General features: G+C 54.2%; 2 long non-coding RNA genes across 2 annotated transcripts in view; one reads left to right on the forward strand and one right to left on the reverse strand.

Annotated features, from left to right (window-relative positions):
• Positions 1 to 461: 461 nt before the first annotated feature.
• LOC138843910 (uncharacterized) lies at positions 462 to 3,790 on the reverse strand. The gene is made up of 2 exons (XR_011379085.2): positions 3,659 to 3,790; positions 462 to 878 (listed from the first exon to the last, which is right to left on the reverse strand). It is a non-coding gene; the product is annotated as an uncharacterized LOC138843910 (long non-coding RNA).
• A 1,673-nt stretch (positions 3,791 to 5,463) lies between these two features.
• The window catches only part of LOC149124779 (uncharacterized), a 42,193-nt gene continuing 35,230 nt past the window's right edge, over positions 5,464 to 12,426 (forward strand). Inside the window, exon 1 of the long non-coding RNA XR_016213177.1 lies at positions 5,464 to 5,942. This is a non-coding gene — a long non-coding RNA (uncharacterized LOC149124779). The remainder of the gene's footprint in view (positions 5,943 to 12,426) is intronic.

The following is a 12,426-nucleotide window of genomic DNA, read 5'->3' on the forward strand; positions in this document are numbered from 1 at the left end:
TCACCGGGGAGGTAAAGCAGTACCACGTGGTCAGTGGAGGACTCTCCTATTCCTCTACACAGGTAGCCAGCAGTCTGGGTCCACAGGGAAGCTGTCAGAGGTCAGGAAGCCGGCCTTGCTGGCTCAGAGTCCTAGCCTAGCAGAAGAGCAAACACCATGAGGGACAGTCAAAGCCCAGATCAATGCTCATCATGCAACCAGGCTTAAGTCATTGCCTGCGAGGCAGAACCGACACCACATCAACACTGCCAGAAAAATGAAACCGTTCATGAAGGGAAACAGGAAGGCCATGGTTGAATAGTTAAAGCTGACACCAGCCTGCTCTTCAGGGAGACATTTGGCTGAGACCCTGGCCTGTCATATGTGGAGGAAGTTGCTGGAGTAGAGTCTGTGGAGTTCAACTGGGTGTGTCTCAGGGTGTGGGGCCCTATGGTAAACAGAGGCACAAGCAGATTTCTACAAAAGTCAAGGCCTGTTGATTGCAGCAGAGGTCAAGGCACTTTGGTGACACGTCTTCCATGTAGTCTAGCTTTTAGGGAGGTGTTTCTGTCCCAGTGCTTCCCAGAGGCCAACACTGACAGGGGTCGGGGAGTCACAGCCTGGCCCAGCCTGAGCGACAGTCCCCGCTGTGGCCTGTAGGAGCCCCTCCCTGCCACCTCCCCCTGAGCTCTCTGAAGCCAGGGCAGAAGTTCTCCAGAAAGTCTTTCTTGTGCACCTACCCATCTTTCCTTGCTCCGAGCAGTTCCTTCTCAAGCTCTGGGCCGAATGAGAGGGCAGAAGTCTCTACTGCTTCCATGCTCAAATGATCTGAAGCTCCTGGTGGCCTGGTCTGCAGCCTACCTGACCTTAACCTATCCTTCAGCCAAATAGCTCACGACCTGTAAACAGAAAAACAGCAGCTCGCAAGCGTTTCTCGATTAAAAACCCCGAGGTGAACTTTCTGTAAAGCAGAGGTCCTCTGCTAATGTATTTTGCAGGTTAGTGTGGGATAGAGCTCCCCAACCAGAAGAGTTGCGTTGGCGGTTACAGCCCCAGCAAAATGCTGATGAGATTTCCAGTTAAATTCAGGCAAACTGGGCTCCGGTTTCCTTGCCCTGCCTGGGAGGACAGCCCTGGAATTAACTTGTCTTTTGTCCACCCCTCCTCCCCACCATGCTGAGGGCCAGTGCTTTGTTTTAGGTACTAAGGAACCAGATACCCCTCCTTGCCAACAGAGCAATATGCATTCTGTCTGCCCCTTTGTTGCTCTGAGACCGGGTAAGGCCTTTTGTAGGGCAGCACTGAACTGGGGAGGCGGCGCCCTATGTCGGCCAGACAGGCAGAGAGGGCAACCGCCTGGTGCAGGCTGTGTTTGCCCAGCCCCAGCCATTAAACTTCCGAGAATGCAGCCTATGGTTGGAATGCTTTATTTTGGTGAATAGAACTATTATTCCATGAGGGAAAAAATGCTGTATGAATAAACAGAGACAAATAAGCCATTCTTAAAGGAGAAGTATTTTGATAACTTCCATTTCTATAACTTCTCTCATACCACAAGAACACAAATTCATACTAGGAGCTTGAAAAATATAGAAAAGTACCAAGCAAATCTATTTTTCTGTCTCATTTTCTGGAGATATGTATGTAAACACACACACACACATTACAAAAACTGATCACACTACACAAGTGAAATGTAGTTTTCATTTAGTGTGTGATGAGCATTTTCCCACATCATTTCATATTCTGCAACACCCACTGTATGACACAGTACATCACCTAAGACAAACTTTGTAATATACTTCCTTCCACAGTGGAATGCATTTTTCAGCTAACTGCTTGTGGCTCATCTTTCCTTAGGGTGAATTTGTAAAAGGATCTCTGTTTCCTAAAGATGGATTTGTCCCGAGTGAAAGAGAGAGACTGATCTTCTGCTAGTTGTTAATAAAGGGGGGGGGGGAGTGTTAGCAACAGCAGTGTTTAAGAAGCACGTGGCATTTGGCCTAGAGGTTAAGGTGTGCACATCCTATATCACAGTGCCCGTGTTCCATTCCCTGACCTGGCTCCTGACCAGCTTCCTGCCAGTGCACTCAGGGCATGGCTTAAGTAACTGGTGCTTGGTTTCCTCATTTGCACAGCGGGGTAACAATATTACCTCATCCTAGGGGTGCCTGGCAGTAAAAATGTCTGAAGACAGAAACACGGGTCTGACCTATGATTACATTTTCTCCATTGGATTCCATCCGCGGCTCATCTGGGTGGGCATTAATACAGCCAAATCTGGAAGCACAGGCCCAGAAGTGGAAAGTCATTTACCCAAGGTGGCCAGCTCCAGATTCCATGTGGCCAGCTCCAAAATTCATTCTTTTCCCCATTAAATTGTAATTATTAATTTCACAAAAGTACAAACCTAAGTGGAAATGGAGCCCTGGAAGGAAGCTTTTGTTTCCATCTCACCTCAGATCTCTGCCCTGCGGAGGAGTGGCCACCTCCCACAACACTGGCCCTTGTCCCAGCCTGGTTACTCTGTAGACTTACATCCCTACGTCTTGTTTTCCCACTACAGTGTGCTGTGCAAGGGAGAGCTCTGCCGTTCCAACGATTGAGCACCAGGTCTGGCAGCGAGAAGAGTTTTGTTGCATAAATAAATCTTATCATTCAGTTATGTCTATCCCCTAAATCACCAGATTATTGCCACAGTATCTCTTTTTGTTTACATCACGAAGATTATCTACACATATCAAATTACCTGGATCATTGCCCACTCTTCCTTTCACTTTTTACTAAAAGCACCTTTGGTTCTTAGATTTTAAAAAAGCAATCAAGGCCGGCGCCGCGGCTCACTAGGCTAATCCTCCGCCTAGCGGCGCCGGCACACCGGGTTCTAGTCCCGGTCGGGGCGCCGGATTCTGTCCCGGTTGCCCCTCTTCCAGGCCAGCCCTCTGCTGTGGCCAGGGAGTGCAGTGGAGGATGGCCCAGGTGCTTGGGCCCTGCACCCCATGGGAGACCAGGAAAAGCACCTGGCTCCTGGCTCCTGCCATCGGATCAGCGCGGTGCGCCGGCCGCAGCGCGCCGGCCGCGGCGGCCATTGGAGGGTGAACCAACGGCAAAAAGGAAGACCTTTCTCTCTGTCTCTCTCTCTCACTGTCCACTCTGCCTGTCAAAAAAAAAAAAAAAAAAAAAAAAAAAAAAAAAGCAATCAAGAACTGAATACATTCATAAATAAACTGGTAAAAACTCAAACTGCACGGGTCCATAACGCTTGTGATTGCCAGTGCTACATGTAGTCTTCTGCTCTGGTAGCCAACGCTTTGGAGAAATCGTCTCCAAAACGGCAAAGGACTCAATACAGCTGCGTGCTTAGGAAAACTCGCTTTTCTTCAGGCCTGGAACTGTACTTGCCCAGGGCAGACTGTGAGTACTCACAGCTCTCCGGGCTAGGCTGTGGGCTGATGTCATGGACAGTAACATACAGAGTCATTTCTTGTTGCCTTTTCTTCCTCTGTCTCTTTAAGGACCCCCCCCCCCCCCGCCCCACCCCGTCCCCAACCTGGAACTCTCCACTGAAAACGAGTCCCTCTTGGGTCCTCTCTTATTTCCCTTCCTCTGGGAGTGTGTCCTTCCTGGGCATGGTGCATGCGATGTGATTAGGGCTCTGGGGCTGTCGGATGGCACTTACCTGTGTCTGCTCTTGTCTGGACTGAACTTCTGAGGCGGTGATTGTGGCCCTGGTCGCCCACGACCCTAAGTGATGTATGGCATCCTGTGGGCTCTTTCGGTGAACAAACTTAGTGTGAGGACTTAGACTTTGTTAAGTGACCAACAGGAAGCCAAGGGGGAATTCTTTTTTTTTTAGTCAAGGAATGGCAGGAGCTGTTGATGTTTTAGAAGTACACGTCTGCCCACACTCAACTCCACCCAAGTCCTGGCATTTCCACTTTTAGACACGCGTTTCCTTGTTGAAGCTTCCTCTTTCTGTATTGTGCATTTCTTGTGAAGGGATTTTGCTGCATTGTTTGGTACTACTGCGGCCTGGCTCTTGTTTCTAAGACTGTAATTTATTTATTTATTTTCCCCACAATTTGATTTTTTTTCTAATATGATACGTCAAACAGTTCATGGAAAAATGGAATCAAAAGATCGTGTGCATTTTCCATGGATTTTTGATGACCCTTATATGTTGGGTGATGTTTTATCCTGAAGTCTGGCATGTCCGTGCGTGACAAACATCATCCTTTCGAACACTGTGACTGTTTGTGACTGGTGGACACCGGGTGGAAAACTGTGCCTCACGCTGTTCCACAGGTTGGCAGCTCAGGCACCAGGGCCCTGCCTGTAGCCAGGGCTCCTGGTTTCTGTCACTGTTTTTTCTTCAGCCACTGACAGCTGCTGATGAACAAGGTCTATCTGTGTCTGAGTCCAGGTTGCATACGCAGTACGTGGTTCAGGGACTAAGACCAATAGATACCAAAAGCGAACAAACCCAAGATGGCTTAATGCAGGACTGACAGCTGATGGGAGGAAGGCGGGACTTTTGCAACTGAAGAGACCATTCAGAAGTCAGCATCGCACACGCTCCCCAGAAAGATGCCGTGATGGAAGCGAGGCAGCACAGGTGTCCAATCAGGCCCTGGGCTGGCCCAGCCTGTGGGGACAAACGCTCCTCCCGTTCCCTCCCAAGGTGTTCACAAAGTCCTCTTTCCGCCACCGGGCTGACGGGCGAGCTCACACACAGAGGTCACTGTGAAGGTGGCGGCATCATCAGTCATTTACAAGGTGGCCGTGGCCCCCTCCCCGCTGCCTGCCGTCTTCCGGGGGCATTCTTCTCTCCAAGGATACTCCCCTACGGCAGAAGGTTCCAGCAGGGAGGGGAGAGGCCGCTGCCGCCCCTGCGTGCAGGCTGAGCCGCCCTGGTCCGGCGGGAAGCCGGCCGTGGGGTGCGCCGTGGGGTGCGCGGGGGCCCAGGCACACCGCCCCAGGCCAGGCTCTCCCTTCGCACAGACTGGCCCAGCTGAGGGCGCGTTCCCGGCGGAACTCTGCTTGTCCCACAGGACGTGCTGTCCGGCGTCGGCACGTGGGCCTCAGCGCTCCCCCAAATCCTCGCGTGGCTGGGTGCGGCACAGACACCGCCGGCTTGCTCGGGTGGCGTTCACGTCAGGAGCTGAGGTGCCGCGGCGGCGGAGACGGACACGCAGGCATTCCCCGCACGCGCGGGGCCCACTCCGCTGGTGACGGGGGCTCCCGGTGGCCCCCGGGGAGGGTCCAGGGCTGCGGGCGCCCCAGTCACGTGGCTTCTCTCTCAGCGTTCCGGAGGTGACTACCGCGAGCGCGAGTGACGGAGTCACCAGTTGCTGACCCAGGTTCCAGCCTGCCGCGGAGAGACACTGAGGAGACACAGGACCAGCTTATCGGGCGTGAGGGATCGGTGAGCAGGTCCTGCACCAGTGTGCGCCTCAGTGGCTCTTAGAACTGCCCGTAAACGCGAGAGAAAGAAAACCCCAACGGCACCTATGCTTCGGCAGGGGCTTGGATCGACACCCAGGGTGGAAGAGCACACAGCAGCGGGGTGGGCCCGCGAACGGTGCGCGGGAGCAGCGCAAGGCACGCACGGTCTACGCGGGAAACGGCGCTCCCGCCCACCACCTCTTTTATAGGAAGGGGGCGGTGCCCAAACAGGATATGCAAATAGAGTGGGTGGGGTCCGGTTCCACATGCTGGAGAGGTGCATCTTGGGAAGGCGGGCGTATGCAGTCGACAAAGAGCCATCATTTTGCAGGACTACGAGAGTTCCAACTCTCCCAGCCTTTGACAAACTGCCTAGTTGGCGCTCCTCGTGAGGCGCTTCCCCTGCGTGGTCGGAGGGAAGGCTCCCGGCCTCTCTGCTCGGATCCCACGCTCTGCCCGCGAAGCCTCGTCCGTCACTCTCGACGGCCTGGCCTTGGTGCCGCGCCCGCCATTTCCAGGTCGGAGTCCCGGGTCCGTCCTTGCAGACTGCCCTTCTGGGCCCCTCCGAGCCTGGCTCGGGGCTCGAGGGTGCCCCTTGGAGGGAGCCTCCTCTCTGGGCGAGGACACCGGCCTTGCCTGTGGGGCGGTGGGAGTGCCATCTGTGCCCTCAGGGGTCCGGGAAACACGCGGCCGGGCTCCTCAGGCCGGGAGCAGGGGTCGCTGCCGGTCCTCGAGGGCCGAGTCTGTGGGGTGTGTGGGACGAGGGGGACGAGGGGGCCGGCAAAGAGGACAGCCCCCGGCAGGCAGGCGCGACGCGGGGCTGCAGGATACGAGTCCTGGGTGGAAGTGGGAGGCCCTGGGGCACAGAGGACGGCCCCCGGCAGGCAGGCGAGACGCGGGGCTGCAGGATACGAGTCCTGGGTGGAAGTGGGAGGCCCTGGGGCACAGAGGACGGCCCCCGGCAGGCAGGCGAGACGCGGGGCTGCAGGATACGAGTCCTGGGTGGAAGTGGGAGGCCCTGGGGCACAGAGAACAGCCCCCAGCAGGCAGGCGAGACGCGGGGCTGCAGGATACGAGTCCTGGGTGGAAGTGGGAGGCCCTGGGGCACAGAGGACGGCCCCCGGCAGGCAGGCGAGACGCGGGGCTGCAGGATACGAGTCCTGGGTGGAAGTGGGAGGCCCTGGGGCACAGAGAACAGTCCCCGGCAGGCAGGCGAGACGCGGGGCTGCAGGATACGAGTCCTGGGTGGAAGTGGGAGGCCCTGGGGCACAGAGGACGGCCCCCGGCAGGCAGGCGAGACGCGGGGCTGCAGGATACGAGTCCTGGGTGGAAGTGGGAGGCCCTGGGGCACAGAGAACAGCCCCCAGCAGGCAGGCGAGACGCGGGGCTGCAGGATACGAGTCCTGGGTGGACGTGGGAGGCCCTGGGGCACAGAGAACAGCCCCCGGCAGGCAGGCGAGACGCGGGGCTGCAGGATACGAGTCCTGGGTGGAAGTGGGAGGCCCTGGGGCACAGAGGACAGTCCCCGGCAGGCAGGCGAGACGCGGGGCTGCAGGATACGAGTCCTGGGTGGAAGTGGGAGGCCCTGGGGGCACAGAGGACAGCCCCCGGCAGGCAGGCGAGACGCGGGGCTGCAGGATACGAGTCCTGGGTGGAAGTGGGAGGCCCTGGGGCACAGAGGACGGCCCCCGGCAGGCAGGCGAGACGCGGGGCTGCAGGATACGAGTCCTGGGTGGAAGTGGGAGGCCCTGGGGGTCGCTGTCCTCGTGCCACAGTTGCCGCGTGACTTCTTCAGTCTGGTTACTGTTCAGACACGAGTACTGCTGTATTTTCGGTACCGGAGAACAGGTTTCTGCTGTGAGCCTTGGGAGGGGAGGGTGAGATTTGTCTGTCTCCTAGGGCAGACTTCTGCCACAGCTGAGTGCGCGGTGGGACACTTCACTGTGCCCGACGGACTGCTTGGGGCATATATCCTGGAGCTACTTCTGCCCTTGGACCTTCATGTCGGATTTCAGGTCACTTGGGGTAGCATATTTAGAAGTCTGGGAGAGTATTTGGAGTGGACTGTTAGCTCATTGTTTCAAGTATTTTCGATAAGCCAAGACAGAACTTAACAATCTTTCCTGGAGTCCATCTTCCATGCACGTCTTATGTCAGACAGAGGTGTGCACACAAAATGGTGTCCTCCCCCCAGTTGCCCTTGGATGACTTGATGTGGGATCCAGAACCCCAGCATCTCACACACAGGCCTGGACTACGCGTGTCTCTGTCACTCCACTGGGCTGTTCCATGTGGTGTTCCATGTGAATGAGGTGGATTTCAGGAACCGTCTTCCGTTGCTGTCTTCCTGATCTGAGATGAGCAAATCTGTGATACAGATGAGCAAAGTCTGTGGATTTTCCTCCTTGCGTTCATCTCTCCACATCCCACACTTTGCCAAGTGGCTGAGCTTCCCACAGAGGAGAATTTTCCATCCTGGCCTCTCACTTGGCACCCATGTGACCCCACTTCCCTGCCATCTGCAGGGGCTGGGGCGTGGAGCAAAGAGAAACAGTGCCGGCAGGACCTGGAGGAGGAGGAGGAGGAAGACCCACCCATGAGGAAGGCTTGGCATGACCAAGACTTGACAGGGAATCTTGTTGTAACAAGAGCCTGGGTGGGGTGTGTGAGAGCGATTTAACCCAGAGCACACAGGAGGGATCAGGTGAGGATGTGTGGTGTGTGGCTGCAGGGCATTCCGACACATGCGGAACCTGTGTGGCCCAACTTCTCTGCAGGCAGGGAGGCCGGGGCAGAGGGGAGTATCGCCAAGCAGAGATGGGGGCTTGCGGGCAAACAGGAAGAAGGTAGCAGAGACTCAGGTCCTGTGTTCTGCTGTGCCTGCCCAGTTGTGGTTAATAGAACAGAAAACTGCCGGCGCTGCGGCTCACTAGGCTAATCCTCCACCTTGCGGCGCCGGCACACCAGGTTCTAGTCCCGGTCGGGGCGCCGGATTCTGTCCCGGTTGCCCCTCTTCCAGGCCAGCTCTCTGCTGTGGCCAGGGAGTGCAGTGGAGGATGGCCCAAGTGCTTGGGCCCTGCACCCCATGGGAGACCAGGAGAAGCACCTGGCTCCTGGCTCCTGCCATCGGATCAGCGCGGTGCGCCGGCTGCAGTGCGCTGGCCATGGCGGCCATTGGAGGATGAACCAACGGCAAAAGGAAGACCTTTCTCTCTGTCTCTCTCTCTCACTGTCCACTCTGCCTGTCAAAAAAATAAATAAATAAATAAAAAGAAAGAAAGAAAGAAAGAAAAAGAAAAAAAGAAAAGAAAAAAAAAAGAACAGAAAACTGAGACGCGGAAGTCCTAACCCAGAGACTGGCTGTGAGATGCTCGAGAGATTCCACAGCCCTTGGAGTCTGCAGGCAGCGTGATCGTCACCCAAAATCTGAACAAGGGTCTCGCTCTGAAACTGGGGCCTTCGCCCCGCCTGGTTCAGAACAGACAACCTGCAAGGGTGGTGTTTAGCCTGAAATTGATGGAAACTGACTTTGGAGTACAGCAGTGTTTGGCAAATCATGTAACCTCTCTGGGCTTCCGTTTCCTTGCGTGAGAAATGAAGCAGTGGTATAGATAAGCCGGCTCTAAACAGTTCTCACGTCCATGGTTCAAGCAGAACCATTAGGACATTTGCTGCTTGTATCGTCATCTTTAAAGGAAGAATTCCACTGATGAAACAAAAAATGCATTTTGGAGCCACTACATTGACCGCTGAGCTCCTGAGTAGCTCTCCTGCCTTGAACATGCACACGTGGCACTGATGGGAACATGCAGGTACCTGCTGGGCACCTGCTGTGCAGTAGCTGCAGTCCTAGGCTCTGAGGACAAGGCAGTGAAGGAGGCAAAGTTCCTGTCCCAGAGAGCAGTTTTCCTGGCAGAGGGCCGATAACTTATGAGGAGTATAGTACCAGGGCCTGGAAGCTATGAGCTGTGTCGGGAATGACAATCTGGCAAGAGGGCTCCTGGTGGGGAGAACATTGGGAGTTGAGGGTGGGGCAGAGCTGAGCCTGTGAATTGATCTCCACTCCAGGCTCCATGCTGCTTTAAACAGGGGGCAGTCGGTGCTGCTGATGTGCCTTGCTCTCATTAGTGTCTTGCCCACTACCACAGGTGGAACGTCCTTCCCGAGATGCCTCCTTTTTTTTAAAGATTTATTTATTTGAAATACAGAGTTACAGAGAGAGAGAGGCAGAGGCAGAGATAGAGAGAAGTCTTCCATCCACTGGCTCACTTCCCAATTGGCCACAATGGCTGGAGCTATGCTAATCCAGAGCCAGGAGCCAGGAGCTGTTTCCAGGACACCCACGTGAGTGCAGAAGTCCAGGGACTTGGGCCATCTTCTACTGCTTTCCTAGGCCATAGCAGAGAGCTGGGTCGGAAGTGGAGAAGCTGGGACTTGAACTGGCACCATATGGGCTGCTGGCACTGCAGGCGGCGGCTTTACCCACTATTCTAGGGTGCTGGCCCTCAGGGGACTTCTCTTGCCTTCGCCCATGCACCTGGTGTGCTGGCTGCATCTGCTGGGGGATACAGTGGACCTTGACACCATCTTTCATTCTGTACTTGATCTGCCCCCTCCACAGCTCCCAGCTGCTGACAGCCACGGCCCTAAACACCACTTGGTTCCCCAGGACTCTCCGCCCAGCACCCCAAGCCTCTGAGGTCCACTCCACATTTCTTGGGCGTGCAGCCCTGTAGTTCTTTTCAGTCCCATGATGGGGTAGGGACAGAGGTGAAGAGGACCAGGACTCCTGAGCCTCAGAGCCTGGGTTTGATTTCTCATGCTGCTGAACCAAGTGACCTTGCATCTCTTTGAGTTTTCTTCCTTCTCTTCTGTGCCTCAGTTGTCTGTCCTTTACAATCGGGGTGATCAGGGTAATACCTGCCTTACACGGTGGTTGTCAGGTATAGATGAGTGGAGAGATGTGAAGTGCTTTTAAACTGGATGAAATGGCGAGTTCCAAGTCTGTGTTTGCTTATGAGACAGATCTGAGAGCTGTCCCTGATTCTTGCTCAGTGTGGCTGGCCGGGTTCCTGCCCTGCCAATGGATGGTGGACACCCACTTCCCTGGAAAGTTCTGGGTGCCACAGGACTGGGCTGCAGGATGTGAGGCCTGAGGCTTTATGACCCATTGGCTCCCCTGAATGGGACCCTCATTTAACAGTTCTCACCAAGACTTTGTATTTCACAGAGCACTTTCACATGTAAAACCTGACCTTGTTCTCACCATAGCGTGTGAATTGTTAACTCTGCAATACTGACAAGGCGTGGAGGCTGTGACTTGGCCACACACAGAATCAGTGCTCACATTCAGACTTTCTGAGCACAGGATTTCTGTTCACAGCATCGGCATTCTGTTTGCTCCACCTCACCTAAGAAAATCCTGTGTGAACCCACTGGCCAGATGAGCAGGCAGGTGAGTAGGCCAAGCCCAAACCCAGGGACAACAGACTGACTGACTGAATACTTTGTTTTCTATACCATTTTTCGTATCATTACATCTCTTGTCCCCAGTCATTGCTGTGTCGTGAGGGAAAAGGGTAGATGCGTCTTTGACTTACTTTAGTGCTTTTGTGTTTTAAGTCAGGCTCATTTAGGTAAGGCTTTTCTAATGTTAGACTTTTTTTTTTTTTTAACGTCTTGGAAGAAGCCCTTTTATTTAACTGTAAATTGCAAATTAAAATAATGAAATCAGTTGATTGATTATTTATCAGTTATTGGTAGCATTTCATAGAATTGGTTATTCGCTGTCCTAACTGTGCCATGGAATACATTTTTCCCCGTTCTGACTTTGTGCCATAGAATCCGTTGTTCCCCATTCTGACTGTGAGAGAAGGGTGTAGGGATAGAGGAAAGACGAATACCGGGGTTTCATTCCAACTGTTTCTATTCAGGTGACAGTTCTTGCAGTCAGACCACAGTGACATGAAATTGTGAATGCATTGACTGCAGGTCCAAGGCCCCACTGCACTGGTGTGCAGACTGCAGAGCCCCAGTCTCAGGTGGTGGCAGCTGGCATTGTCCCATCTGCTTCTGTTCTGTAGCCACGACTTCTACTGAAACAAGAATGTTTCAGGGGTTCTGTCATTCTCCCCTGCTCCTCAGGAATCAGGTACATCTAGTTGAATTACAACAGTTCACTATAATTTTTATTTATTTATTTTCAATTTTTTATTGAAAGGCAGATCAACAGAGGGCTTTTGTCTGCTGGTTCATTCCCCAAATGCTTGCAATAGCCAGGACTGAGCCACGCCAAAGCTAGGACTCAGGAACTTTATCCGGGTCCCCCACTTGGGAGGCAAGGACCCAAGTACTACAGCCATCATCTGTTGCCTCTGAGGCACGTTAGCAGGAAGCCAGAATCCGGTGTATGAGAACAAGGTATTGAACTCAGGCCCTCTAACACAGCATGTGGGCATCCCAACAGTGTTTTTTGTTTTGTTTTGTTTTTTTAATTAAAAAAAAATTTTTTTTTTTGAAAGGCAGAGTGGACAGTGAGAGAGAGAGAGAAAGACAGAGAGAAAGGTCTTCCTTTGCCGTTGGTTCACCCTCCAATGGCCGCCGCAGCCTGCACACTGCGCTGATCCGATGACAGGAGCCAGGTACTTCTCCTGGTCTCCCATGGGGTGCAGGGCCCAAGCACTTGGGCCATCCTCCACTGCACTCCCTAGCCACAGCAGAGAGCTGGCCTGGAAGAAGGGCAACCGGGACAGAATCTGGCGCCCCGACCGGGACTAGAACCTGGTGTGCCGGCGCCGCAAGGTGGAGGATTAGCCTAGTGAGCCGCGGCGCCGGCCAACAGTGTCTTAATTACTGCATGGAACACCCATCCTATAAAGTTCACTTTATGTCACTCCCCCTCTTCGTGGAGGAACGACACAGGACCCTGCGCTGTTCTTTCGTCTGCTCGGCCCTCCCCGGGTTTGCTGCTGGTTCTTCCCGGGTTGGCTACTATCCCTTCCA

The sequence above is a fragment of the Oryctolagus cuniculus genome, chromosome 9, assembly GCF_051225735.1.
Source record: "Oryctolagus cuniculus isolate XC-2025 breed Fujian yellow rabbit chromosome 9, ASM5122573v1, whole genome shotgun sequence".
NCBI lineage: Eukaryota > Metazoa > Chordata > Mammalia > Lagomorpha > Leporidae > Oryctolagus > Oryctolagus cuniculus.